Raw genomic sequence first — 10,555 nt, 5'->3', positions numbered from 1 at the left:
AACGGGTAATGGGTAAAAAAAAATCTATAATGGAGAATTAATAAGAGTGTATCTTTTAACGGAGAATGTGTTAGACTGAATAGGAATTGAGTAGATGTATATATGTATTCTCATCACATTTTATAGGTTTTTGTCGTTTTTCATTTTGTGTATATTACTCTCTTCTTCACGTTCTTCAGTATTGGTGGTTGTGTTTTTATAGTTCAAACTCAGCTGTATTTTTTCTCTTAGATTTTTTTTTTTTTTTTAATGAGTGTTCGTCATTATTTTCTTTTCTGTGTATTTGCCTCCTCAACGTTGCCTTCCCCAGTCATTGTCACACATGAGGCAGTGCTAGTGACGTGTCAGTTTGTTACTCACTTAGTCAGTCAGTTATTCAGTCAGTAAGTCAGTGAGTTAGGGATTTATTCAGTCTGTCACAATTAGTCAGTTGATATGTGAGTCTATTATTATATATCAATCAATCAGCAAATTAGCCAGTCAATCATTCACTCAGTAGTTAAATGAATTGATTAAATGATTGACTGACCGATTGATTAACTAACCAATCATTTATCACTCAGTCAATCATTCAATAACATTAGACGTTCGGTATGTCAGTTAGTCAGTCATCTAGACAGCCAGTCAATCAGTGAAATAATTAAGTTCAGTCACAACAACACAAGTTAGACATTTCTGCTGACATCAGCCAACCCAAGTCACACATGAAGTCATCAGATACTGTTGTCTTATCTTGCCTTACAGTCTTTTGGCTGAGGACGAACAAGACCAGTAAACTCACCATAGCAGTGTTGGCAGCCTTGTAGTGTGACTCGTGACTCATCTGAGTAGAGTGGTGTGTTTATCGTCTAACACTGCGGGGCGTTCTTGTGTCCATGCCAGTGTTTTTTAGTGTTCCTCTTTACCTGTTTACTCCATCCTCCTCCAACACACTTTTTTTTTTTCAGGCCACATTTATCAGCGTTAATATTTTCACAGCGAATGGCGCCAGAGAAAAACACACACACACACCCACACACACACACACACACACACACACACACACACACACACACACACACACACACACACACACACACACGCGCGCATTTAAGTTCCTGAGTAGCAGTTCATGGTTAAGGTCTCTAGTCACGCTGATGCGACGTCCTCAGTGGTGCCTCGTGCTGATGTAAAGTAGGAGGCTGTTGCCGGCAGACGTCTGGTAGTGATGTGGAGGCGATGGGCTGTCGGATGCTGTTCTTGGGTATTTTGCAGTATCCTAAACACAGGTCGACATTACTAATGTACACATGTAGAAAAGCAAGGGGCCACCTACTGACTCCCGCGCCACTCCGCTTTTCATTTTTGGTTTGTGAGGTTCGCTTCCTTCGATCACTTACGGTGAACTTATGAAAAAACTATGAATTCACTTGTAAATTTTACCTCTGATTCCAATATGTTCAGATATCTGCAATAAAATCGCACGGTGGAGCTTGTGAAAAGTTTAATTAAACAGGTACATACAAGTACATGCCCTCGTCACCATCCATAACATTCCAGGCTTCCATCTTGTGTTGAAGCCGCGACACGCACCACCTTCCGCGTCTGAATCCTTGTTGTCTGTCCCTTATTAGACACAGGTCGTTCCTCTAGATATTTTCTGGTTATATGAATACTGTTCTCTCGAAATTGTTTTAATTACGCGTGTCACCGACCCATGCTTTCTTGGTTCCGTTCTCAGCCCACCTCATATGACGGTGGAATACATAGCCGTGTTTCAGAAGATCAAAACATCTACTGCAGATCCCCTCATTCTCTCTCACTCAGTATGTAAGCCAATTGCAAATATATGTATGTCTGATTTCTCGAAGGTACAAAGAGAAAACCTTTGATGCGAAACTTTAAAGGGTGTCAGCCTTCTTGCAAACGGAGAAATATAATCTTTTAAAGAATATAAAACACGAAAACACACACACACACACACACAAACACACACATTGACAGCATATCGACGCTATTAATGCTGGAAACTATCAAAGGAAGAACTGAGTGACTGGGAAAGTTAAGACACACACACACACACACACACACACACACACACACACACACACACACACACACATATAAAAGAAACGGTTACTTAACTTGTAAAATCCACGCGTTAATAGATGATGGCTGGCGAGGAGGAGACGGATTAGTGTGCGATTAAAATAACTTCTAAGAAACAGTAGGAAGTGGATAAAGCGACCTGGGGATGCTGAAAATCGGGAAAGTTTAATATCGCGAGAGAAACGTTTGCGTGTATCACATTTTTTACACTTTTATGTTTATTTTAGAGCTTTTATCTCTTAAACTTTTATATTCGTATCCTTTTGTATCTTTCCAACGTGTGTGTGTGTGTGTGTGTGTGTGTGTGTGTGTGTGTGTGTGTGTGTGACTTAGGCCTAAATTATGGTTTCTGACTCGAGAATTCATCACCAGAATTTCTCAACACCGGAACTTGTCACGGAAACTTGTCACCGGTGAGGTCCCTCGCTGCCCTTCACCCTCGGTCACCCTAAAGTGGCGGAGGGAGACGCTTTGTGGAGGCGGCGGTGGTGAAGGTCGTGTTAGGGGAGGAGAACCGCTAATGCTACTGTTAAACTTTAATAAAACTAATTCATAGACATGTCATGCATATATACGGATTATACATACACACATACATATATACATAAGTACATGCATATCATACAACGACAAAGTAAGACATAAAAGGTTAGAAAATTGAAAGAAAAAGGTGGTTTCATACATATATAAATACATAAGTACATACATACATACATAAAATGCAAAACAAAAAATATAGATTACATATACACACACACACACATACATACACATATACATACGTAAATACTTATACCCAAAACTTATTTAGTGCTTGCTTCTTACAATCTCTATGGATAATATCGTGCTGCGCATAATATTAGGTAAATAAACAAGATCATATATTTTGTTCTCTTATTACCGTGTGTGTGTGTGTGTGTGTGTGTGTGTGTGTGTGTGTGTGTGTTCGGAATCAGTTTTCCATCTTCAGTTCATTTCTTAACGTCAAACTCAAATCCTTGGGGATTGAAATGAAACTAAATCTCTCTCTCTCTCTCTCTCTCTCTCTCTCTCTCTCTCTCTCTCTGGGAACATTCACGGGCGGTGTCTGACTCAGTTTTCTCGGTGAGTTTGGGTCCCATTAGAGTGGGATCAGTGAAGGCGCCACCGATCCTGGACCCGCCTGCATCTCTCTCTCTCTCTCTCTCTCTCTCTCTCTCTCTCTCTCTCTCTCTCTCTCTCTCTCTCTCTCTCTCTCTCTCTCTCTCTCTCTCTCTCTTCAGTATCAATCAAGTCATTGTCTCACTCGACATTACCATTTTTTTTCTGTTTTTTTTTTTTTCCTCTTCCTCTTATTGCTGTTTCATGTTCCCTGCTTTGTTTGTCCCTTTATAAGTCCTCCTCTTCCTCCTCCTCCTCCTCCTCCACGAGCGCCCTTCTGTATCCTTCCCCATCTTTCATCTCCTCCTCCTCTTCCTCCTCGTCCTCCTGTCATGGATATCGAGGTGATGCAAAACAAGGCCACACACACACACACACACACACACACACACACACACACACACACACACACACACACACACACACACACACACACACACATGTCTACTTACTCAGCTGAGCCACATCTGTTTCGAGGCTTACGTAGACGGGCACGGCTTGGTCAGAGAAACAGTAGAAGAAAAACATCACAGAGAGAAGAAGAACAGAATAAAAACCAGGGATAAAAAAAATCCGAGTGATGATATTGCAAATGACAGCGTAGAAGAGGAAAAAGAGGAGGAAGAGGAGGAAGACAAGGATGAATAAAAGGACGTGTTGGTGGAGAAGGGAGAAAGGTAAGAGGAAGAGAAGAAAACCGAGGGAATAAAATGAAGAACTGATAAAATTGTAGGTTCAAAGAAGAGACGCAGCAAATACAGCGAGATGAAAGGATAGAGAAGAGAGAAAGTATGCAACAATGGAACATGTATTTTGAAACACTTTCCTCCCTCACCAGAACTGTTTTGAAAGGCCACGGAGGAGGAGGCGACTTATCCGGTTCTTGTGTGTTCCTCTGCCAGTATTGATGCAGGATACTTGTTGGCCCGACACTGGAATAATGAAAACACCCGTGGAACTTTTAATCAAACAGCTTGTGAAAGTAGTTGAATTTGAACACGGAAAAGTTTAAGAATACCGTCCTTGGAAATTGAAACTCGGGGAAGGGTAGAGATAGTGGAAGAGAAGGAAGAGGTGGTGGTGCAGGAGATGGAGGAGGAGGAAGAGAAGGAGGAGGAGGAGGAGGAGGAGGAGGAGGAGGAACTGGTGGACAAGGAAGATGAGAATTATAAAAATAAAAAAATGTTAAAGGAAGAGAAATATATGAAAGGAAGAACAAGGTAGAGGAGAAAAGGGAAAGAGAAGGGAGATAAAGAAAAGAGAATATGGGGAAAGTAAAAGAAAGAATACAGATAAAATCTTGAATGAAGAAAAAGAAGATAGGTAGGTACGAGGGAAAAAAGGAAGGAGGAGGAGAAAAAGAAGCAGAAGAAAGGAGGAGAAAGAGTAATAGTAGTAGTAGTAGTAGTAGTAGTAGGAGGAGGAGGAGGAGGAGGAGGAGGAGAAAGAGGAGGAAGAAGAGGAGAAAGAGAATGAAGGTATGACTTTGGCGTCTATGAGTGAGAGTGAGGGAGACGTGCGAGACAACAGGAATGGGGCGAGAGGGCGATGAGTGTGAGATGAGGGTGCAGACGAAAAACATGATGACACCCATTTTGACGCCGCGAGGACGAGATGAGAGCGAGACCAGAGAGAGAGAGAGAGAGAGAGAGAGAGAGAGAGAGAGAGAGAGAGAGAGAGAGAGAGACAAGAATAACTCCCTTTTCACCAGACGTATAAAAGTCAAGTGCTGCCCCCGTTTTCTAATTTATTTTTTCTTACGTGACGTGTATAGAGGCGTGACGTCAAGGGTAAACTAAGGTAAACTTGGAAGAAAACGTATATAGCATAGAAAGTGGGAAGCGAACGTAAACGCCATGACACAAATAAAGAGAAAGACGAACAGACAGACACAGAGACCGACACTTACTCAAATACAGTGAGAAGAAAGGGAAGAAAGAAAGAGAAAGAAAAAAAAAAGAGATGTAAACACAGACACGAATACATAAGTAAGAAAGGGAAGAAACAGAAATAAAAGAAAGATCGGTACAGACACACGAACACAAGGAAAAGGAAGATTTAAAGACAGACACACAGATAGAGGGAGAGACAGACAGACATATTATTAGGTAAAGAAACAATTATGGCAATTTACTGCATACACGATAGAGAGAGAGAGAGAGAGAGAGAGAGAGAGAGAGAGAGAGAGAGAGAGAGAGAGAGAGAGAGAGAGAGAGAGAGAGAGAGTACAATAATACTCATCACGTTGAGAATAGGTACATCTCTCTCTTCCTTCCCCTCCCCTTTCTCTCCCTTCTCCTCTCCAATCTCATCCCTTATTCCTTTATTCTTCTCCCCCTCTTTTTCGTCCTTTCCTTCCCAGTAATATTCCCTCTGACCTTGGATTCTTTTTCTTCTCCTGTCTGTGATTCATACTTGTCATCTTTCGTTTTCTTCTTTACATTCTTCCTTTTCTTTTCTATACTCGTTCTCGTATCCACCTTTCTTTTCTCCATTTCTCTCTTTCTTACTCTCCCTCCTCCTTTCGCATTTTCCTTCCATTCTTCCTTTTGCTTTTTTTTTCAGTTTAACCGCTTTCTCTTTCTTTTGATTTTCTTTCAACTTTCTTTCCTTTATTCACTTTCTTTAATTCTCTCTTTTTCAGCGTTTCCCAGGATTTTTTTTATCTTACATTGTCCTTCCTTAGTTTTTTTTCTTTCTTTCCTTTTTTCCCATTCTTTCACCTAACAATCTTCTTTTCTTCTGGTCTCTTCTTTCCCTCCTTTATCTCTTCTCTTCCCACTCCCCACTTCCTTCCCGCCAGTTTTCCAGTTCTCCTTTCCCTCCTTTCCTCTCTCGTTCTTCTCCTCACGTCCCTCGTTACGTAACCTCGATCCCCTTCCAGCCCCATTCCATGCTGTCCCTGGAATAAATCTGTAATCAGTTATCTCATTCGCTTATCGTCGATGTGAGGAGGAGGAAAAAGGAAACAAAAACGCTATACCTTTTTTAGAGAAATATATCTCGTGCGTGTATGTGTGTGTGTGTGTATTCCTTATTAGTCTATATATTTTTACCGTATGTCGGCTTAGGAGAGAAGGAAAGGACGGACAGCATTTCCAGCATCCACCTTGCCAGTGAAATACGTAAGATTATCGCCCCAAAAACAGCCCAGTAAAATACCCTGACGCTTTTCCATCTAATGCCGCTGCGTCTGGGGATGGAAGGAAGACACACCAAGACACACCAAGACACTCCGTCTCAAAGTTGGCCGATAGAATGGACAGAAGAAGTGAGGTATTGATTGAAAAGCTCCGTCAGGGTTATAGACGGAATGAATATGCGGGACAAGTTTTGCAAGTCTCGTTTCTGCATCGGGGAAGAGAGAGAGACTTGCGTTTCTTGGTAAGTTCCGTGACTTGATGTCCACGAAAAGAGCAGCGGAAGACTGTGAAAGATGTCAGAGAGAGAGAGAGAGAGAGAGAGAGAGAGAGAGAGAGAGAGAGAGAGAGAGAGAGAATTTGGAAACTTAGGGAAGTGGAACATGAAAATGGGTAACAAAACACACACACACACACACACACACACACACACACACACACACACACACACACACACACACACACACACACACACACAGAGAGAGAGAGAGAGAGAGAGAGAGAGAGAGAGAGAGAGAGGGTAGTCAGCAGAAAAAGGAAAGCTGATGAAACAAAAAATAGCTTCTAATTCCATATAATTCTCTAAATGTTTTCCGATGCAAACTTTTGTATTTACTTTATTTGCTTAGATGGATCCATTTGTTAATTCAGGTTGCATTAGGATCATTGTTTTTTATTTTTACTGGAACATCCGTGCTGGAAAAACCTTCAATATTTCATAATTCACATGGATACTTGCTATGAAAATATGTTTGAGTGAGATTTGCACCTGAGTAATTTTAATTTTCCATTTCAAAATTTTCATATCATATAATAAGCATTTTTTGAAGAGTAATGTTTTTTTTTTTTTTTTTGTGGACCAACGTTTGTATCATAAAATTTCATATTATTTTTTCGACATGAAGTATTTTTCCAAACATGAATAGTTTATAATGTACAGATTTGTATTCATAACATTTCTACCAGTAAACCTCAACCATCAGTTATGTCAAATGCAGTATTGTTTTCCTCATTCGTATTCCAATAGATGATGCATTCACAAATTTTCATACTTTTCGCTGAGTTATTTTTATTATTATTATTTTTTCTATTATTCTTTCCCACGTACGACGCTCATAACATTTCGCGTCCCGGCTCCAGGTGACAACAGATGAGGCAGGTATGTGAGTATGAGAAAATTACAGCTGGGAAGAGGCAAACACGTCACCTGAGAGGGAAAAATGAAAATATTCTCCAGGTATTTCATCTACATTGCTTTGGTGTTATTTGGAACTTGCCTGATTTCATTGCATTTTTTTAGATTCTTTTATTGTTTTTACGATACAGCTCACTGTGAGGGTTGAGAGTTTAGCTGTGTACATACGTATGTTCTCTCTCTCCCTCTCTCTCTCTCTCTCTCTCTCTCTCTCTCTCTCTCTCTCTCTCTCTCTCTCTCTCTGAAAATGTGAAAACTGTGGTTATTTTGCACTTAATGATTTAGCATGATGGATGAAAAGGGATATTCTCTCTCTCTCTCTCTCTCTCTCTCTCTCTCTCTCTCTCTCTCTTCTCTCTCTCTCTCTCTCTCTCTCTCGTCTCTCTTTTTCACAGCCTCGTTTATTGTCTGGAAATTAGTGTCAAGAGCAATACGTATGGTGCTCCATCTGTTGCAATGGGACTCTATTTCCCTCCCGGAGTGCAGCCCTGCCCGCCCCTCGCTCCCCCGCACGCCCTGACACTCGTAACTGGGAACTAGGAAGTCTTTTGTGCCCTTGTTTTCCCCTTCAGTTAAGACAATGGGGTCACATTCTCTTTTAAAATTCATATTTCTCGCTATCCATCAATATTTTGGTACTTATGTCTTTGTTTTCCTTTCAATTTTGTGAGTGAGTGTGTGTGTGTGTGTGTGTGTGTGTGTGTGTGTGTGTGTGTGTGTGTGTGTGTGTGTGTGTGTGTGTGTGTGTTTCTTTTCCTTTTTTTTTTTTAACCGCTCTGGCTTTTCATTATTAATAAAATCTTCTGGTGAAAGTCATGAGGGTGGAGTTTAAACTGACAACACTGACAGAAAAAGGAATTAACGAGCGATTCAGCTTCAATTTTTTGCTGAAGATAATGCTTCCAATGCTACTCTGAAAGTTCGTATCTCTATTCTTGTCTGCATTTGTGTTTGATTTTTTTTTTTTTTTTTTTGTTTCTTTGCCTCGTGTTTCCTTTTCAGAGAGGGAGTTCTCTTGCAAATCGTAAGAAGGGTATTTTTACCTTTACTGTTTTCTGTTTTTCATGATGCATTTTACATTAGTTTGGCAAGTGTGCTTTTCAGTGTTGCGTGCATCTTAATATTACGATTTCTTTATGGAGGAAGGGAAGTTATTAAAAAAAAATTCATGCGTAGCGCCACAACAAAAAGTAGATGTTCCATACAGTACTAGTATTGTTAAAATGAAAAAAAATGAAATAAAAAAAAGAAAAGATGTAGTTCAAATTGTAAAAAAAAAAATAAATAAAATAAAAAAATACAAATGAATCAGATCTGTGTGGAGATCAGACAGTGGGAAGGATACATGTGCTACTGTTATATACATTTCTCCGCCTACATTTAACGTTCTTTGATACGTAATAGTACGAGTTTCAGAGCACAGTGTATCCTACATTTTATTTACATAAGGGACATTATTGCAATACCAAGAGAGGAGAATGTACTCGTATGTCACTATCACTTTCTATTTTCCCTCGGTGTGTTTTACTTGTTCTGATCGCTGTTCTTGTCATACGTCGAGGGCAAAGTGAGCCTGACACACGTATCCTTTTTTTTCTCTCTTTTTCCCTTTTTTTTCCGGCGCTCGCGTTACATAATAGGTAGGATCTAAAAGGGAATGTGAAAGAGAAAGATCTAAGTGATGTTTTCTTATGTAACTGTGTAATTGTGGAAGGAGAGAGAGAGAGAGAGAGAGAGAGAGAGAGAGAGAGAGAGAGAGAGAGAGAGAGAGAGAGAGAGAGAGAGAGAGAGAGACGAGAGAGATTAAACAATGTTCTGAAAATAGGTTGTCAGTACTTGTAGATAACAGCCTGAGGTGTACGATTCTCTCTCTCTCTCTCTCTCTCTCTCTCTCTCTCTCTCTCTCTCTCTGCAAATCTAGGGTAAGGCTCCTCTGACAGCTTATGTCCCTACAAATCCATACTCTTGAGTCTCTGTAGGCCTGGTTCCCTTCTTCAGCGCTTCTTCAGGCGGGTGGTGGTGATACATGCAAGCCCTTAGTGTTATTGGAGCTTTGTGTGTCCCTTTGAGTCCCTTCTTCCACGCTGTATGGTTTTGTATGGTTTGTGTTTCTATCTGATCCACTTTGATTTTCTTTGGTTCAGAATGTCATGGTATTTGTGGTGATGGTGGTGGTGGTGATAGTAGTAGTAGTAGTAGGAGGAGGAGGAGGAGGAGGAGGAGGAGGAGAAGGAGGAAGGGGGAGTGTTAGTAGTAGCAGTAGTTGTTGTTCTTGTTGTAGTAGTAGTAGTAGATGTAGTGATAATAGTAATTGCAGGAAGAGGAGGAGGAGTTTTAGTAGTAGTAGTAGGAGTAGTAGTAGTAGTAGTAGTAGTAGTAGTAGTAGTAGTAGTAGTAGTAGTAGCAGTAGTAGTAGTAGTAGTAGTAGTAGTAGTAGTAGTAGTAGTAGTAGTAGTAGGAGCAGTAGCAACAGCAGCAGCAGCAGTGTTTATTATTCATGTTACAATTTTCTTAGCCCCTATATTGAAAAAAAAAGAAAAAAAAATCTGTGGATCACTCCAGTTACAGAAATAAGCGTACAGTAGCAGTAGCAATAGTAAGTATACATATAGCAGCAGTAGAACTATTTATTATTCATATCAGCAGTCTTCCACATCCCCCATACGTCAATATAAATCCTTTGAATGCTAGTAGTAGTGGCAGTACAAGTAGTAATCGTAGTCATGGAGGGAGGGAGAGCATTAGGTATAGGGTTGGTAGCAGAAAAAAAAAAAAGTTTATTATTCATATCAGGAATTCTCCTCGTCTAACTCACGTAATAAAAATCCCTTCTGGTTATTTGTCGGTTCAGAAAGAATAAGCCTGTCACCTCTTCTCGTCCTCCCTCCTTTATTAGGTTTCTGGGCACGGGAAGGTAGGAAGGAGCAAGGCCTGTACCTCTCGTGCCTCACCTCAGACATATTAAAAACAGTATTTTCAAGAGTTTTGGGGT

This window comes from Scylla paramamosain, chromosome 23, assembly GCF_035594125.1.
Source record: "Scylla paramamosain isolate STU-SP2022 chromosome 23, ASM3559412v1, whole genome shotgun sequence".
NCBI classification, from domain to species: domain Eukaryota; kingdom Metazoa; phylum Arthropoda; class Malacostraca; order Decapoda; family Portunidae; genus Scylla; species Scylla paramamosain.
This window is presented reverse-complemented; position numbering follows the sequence as displayed.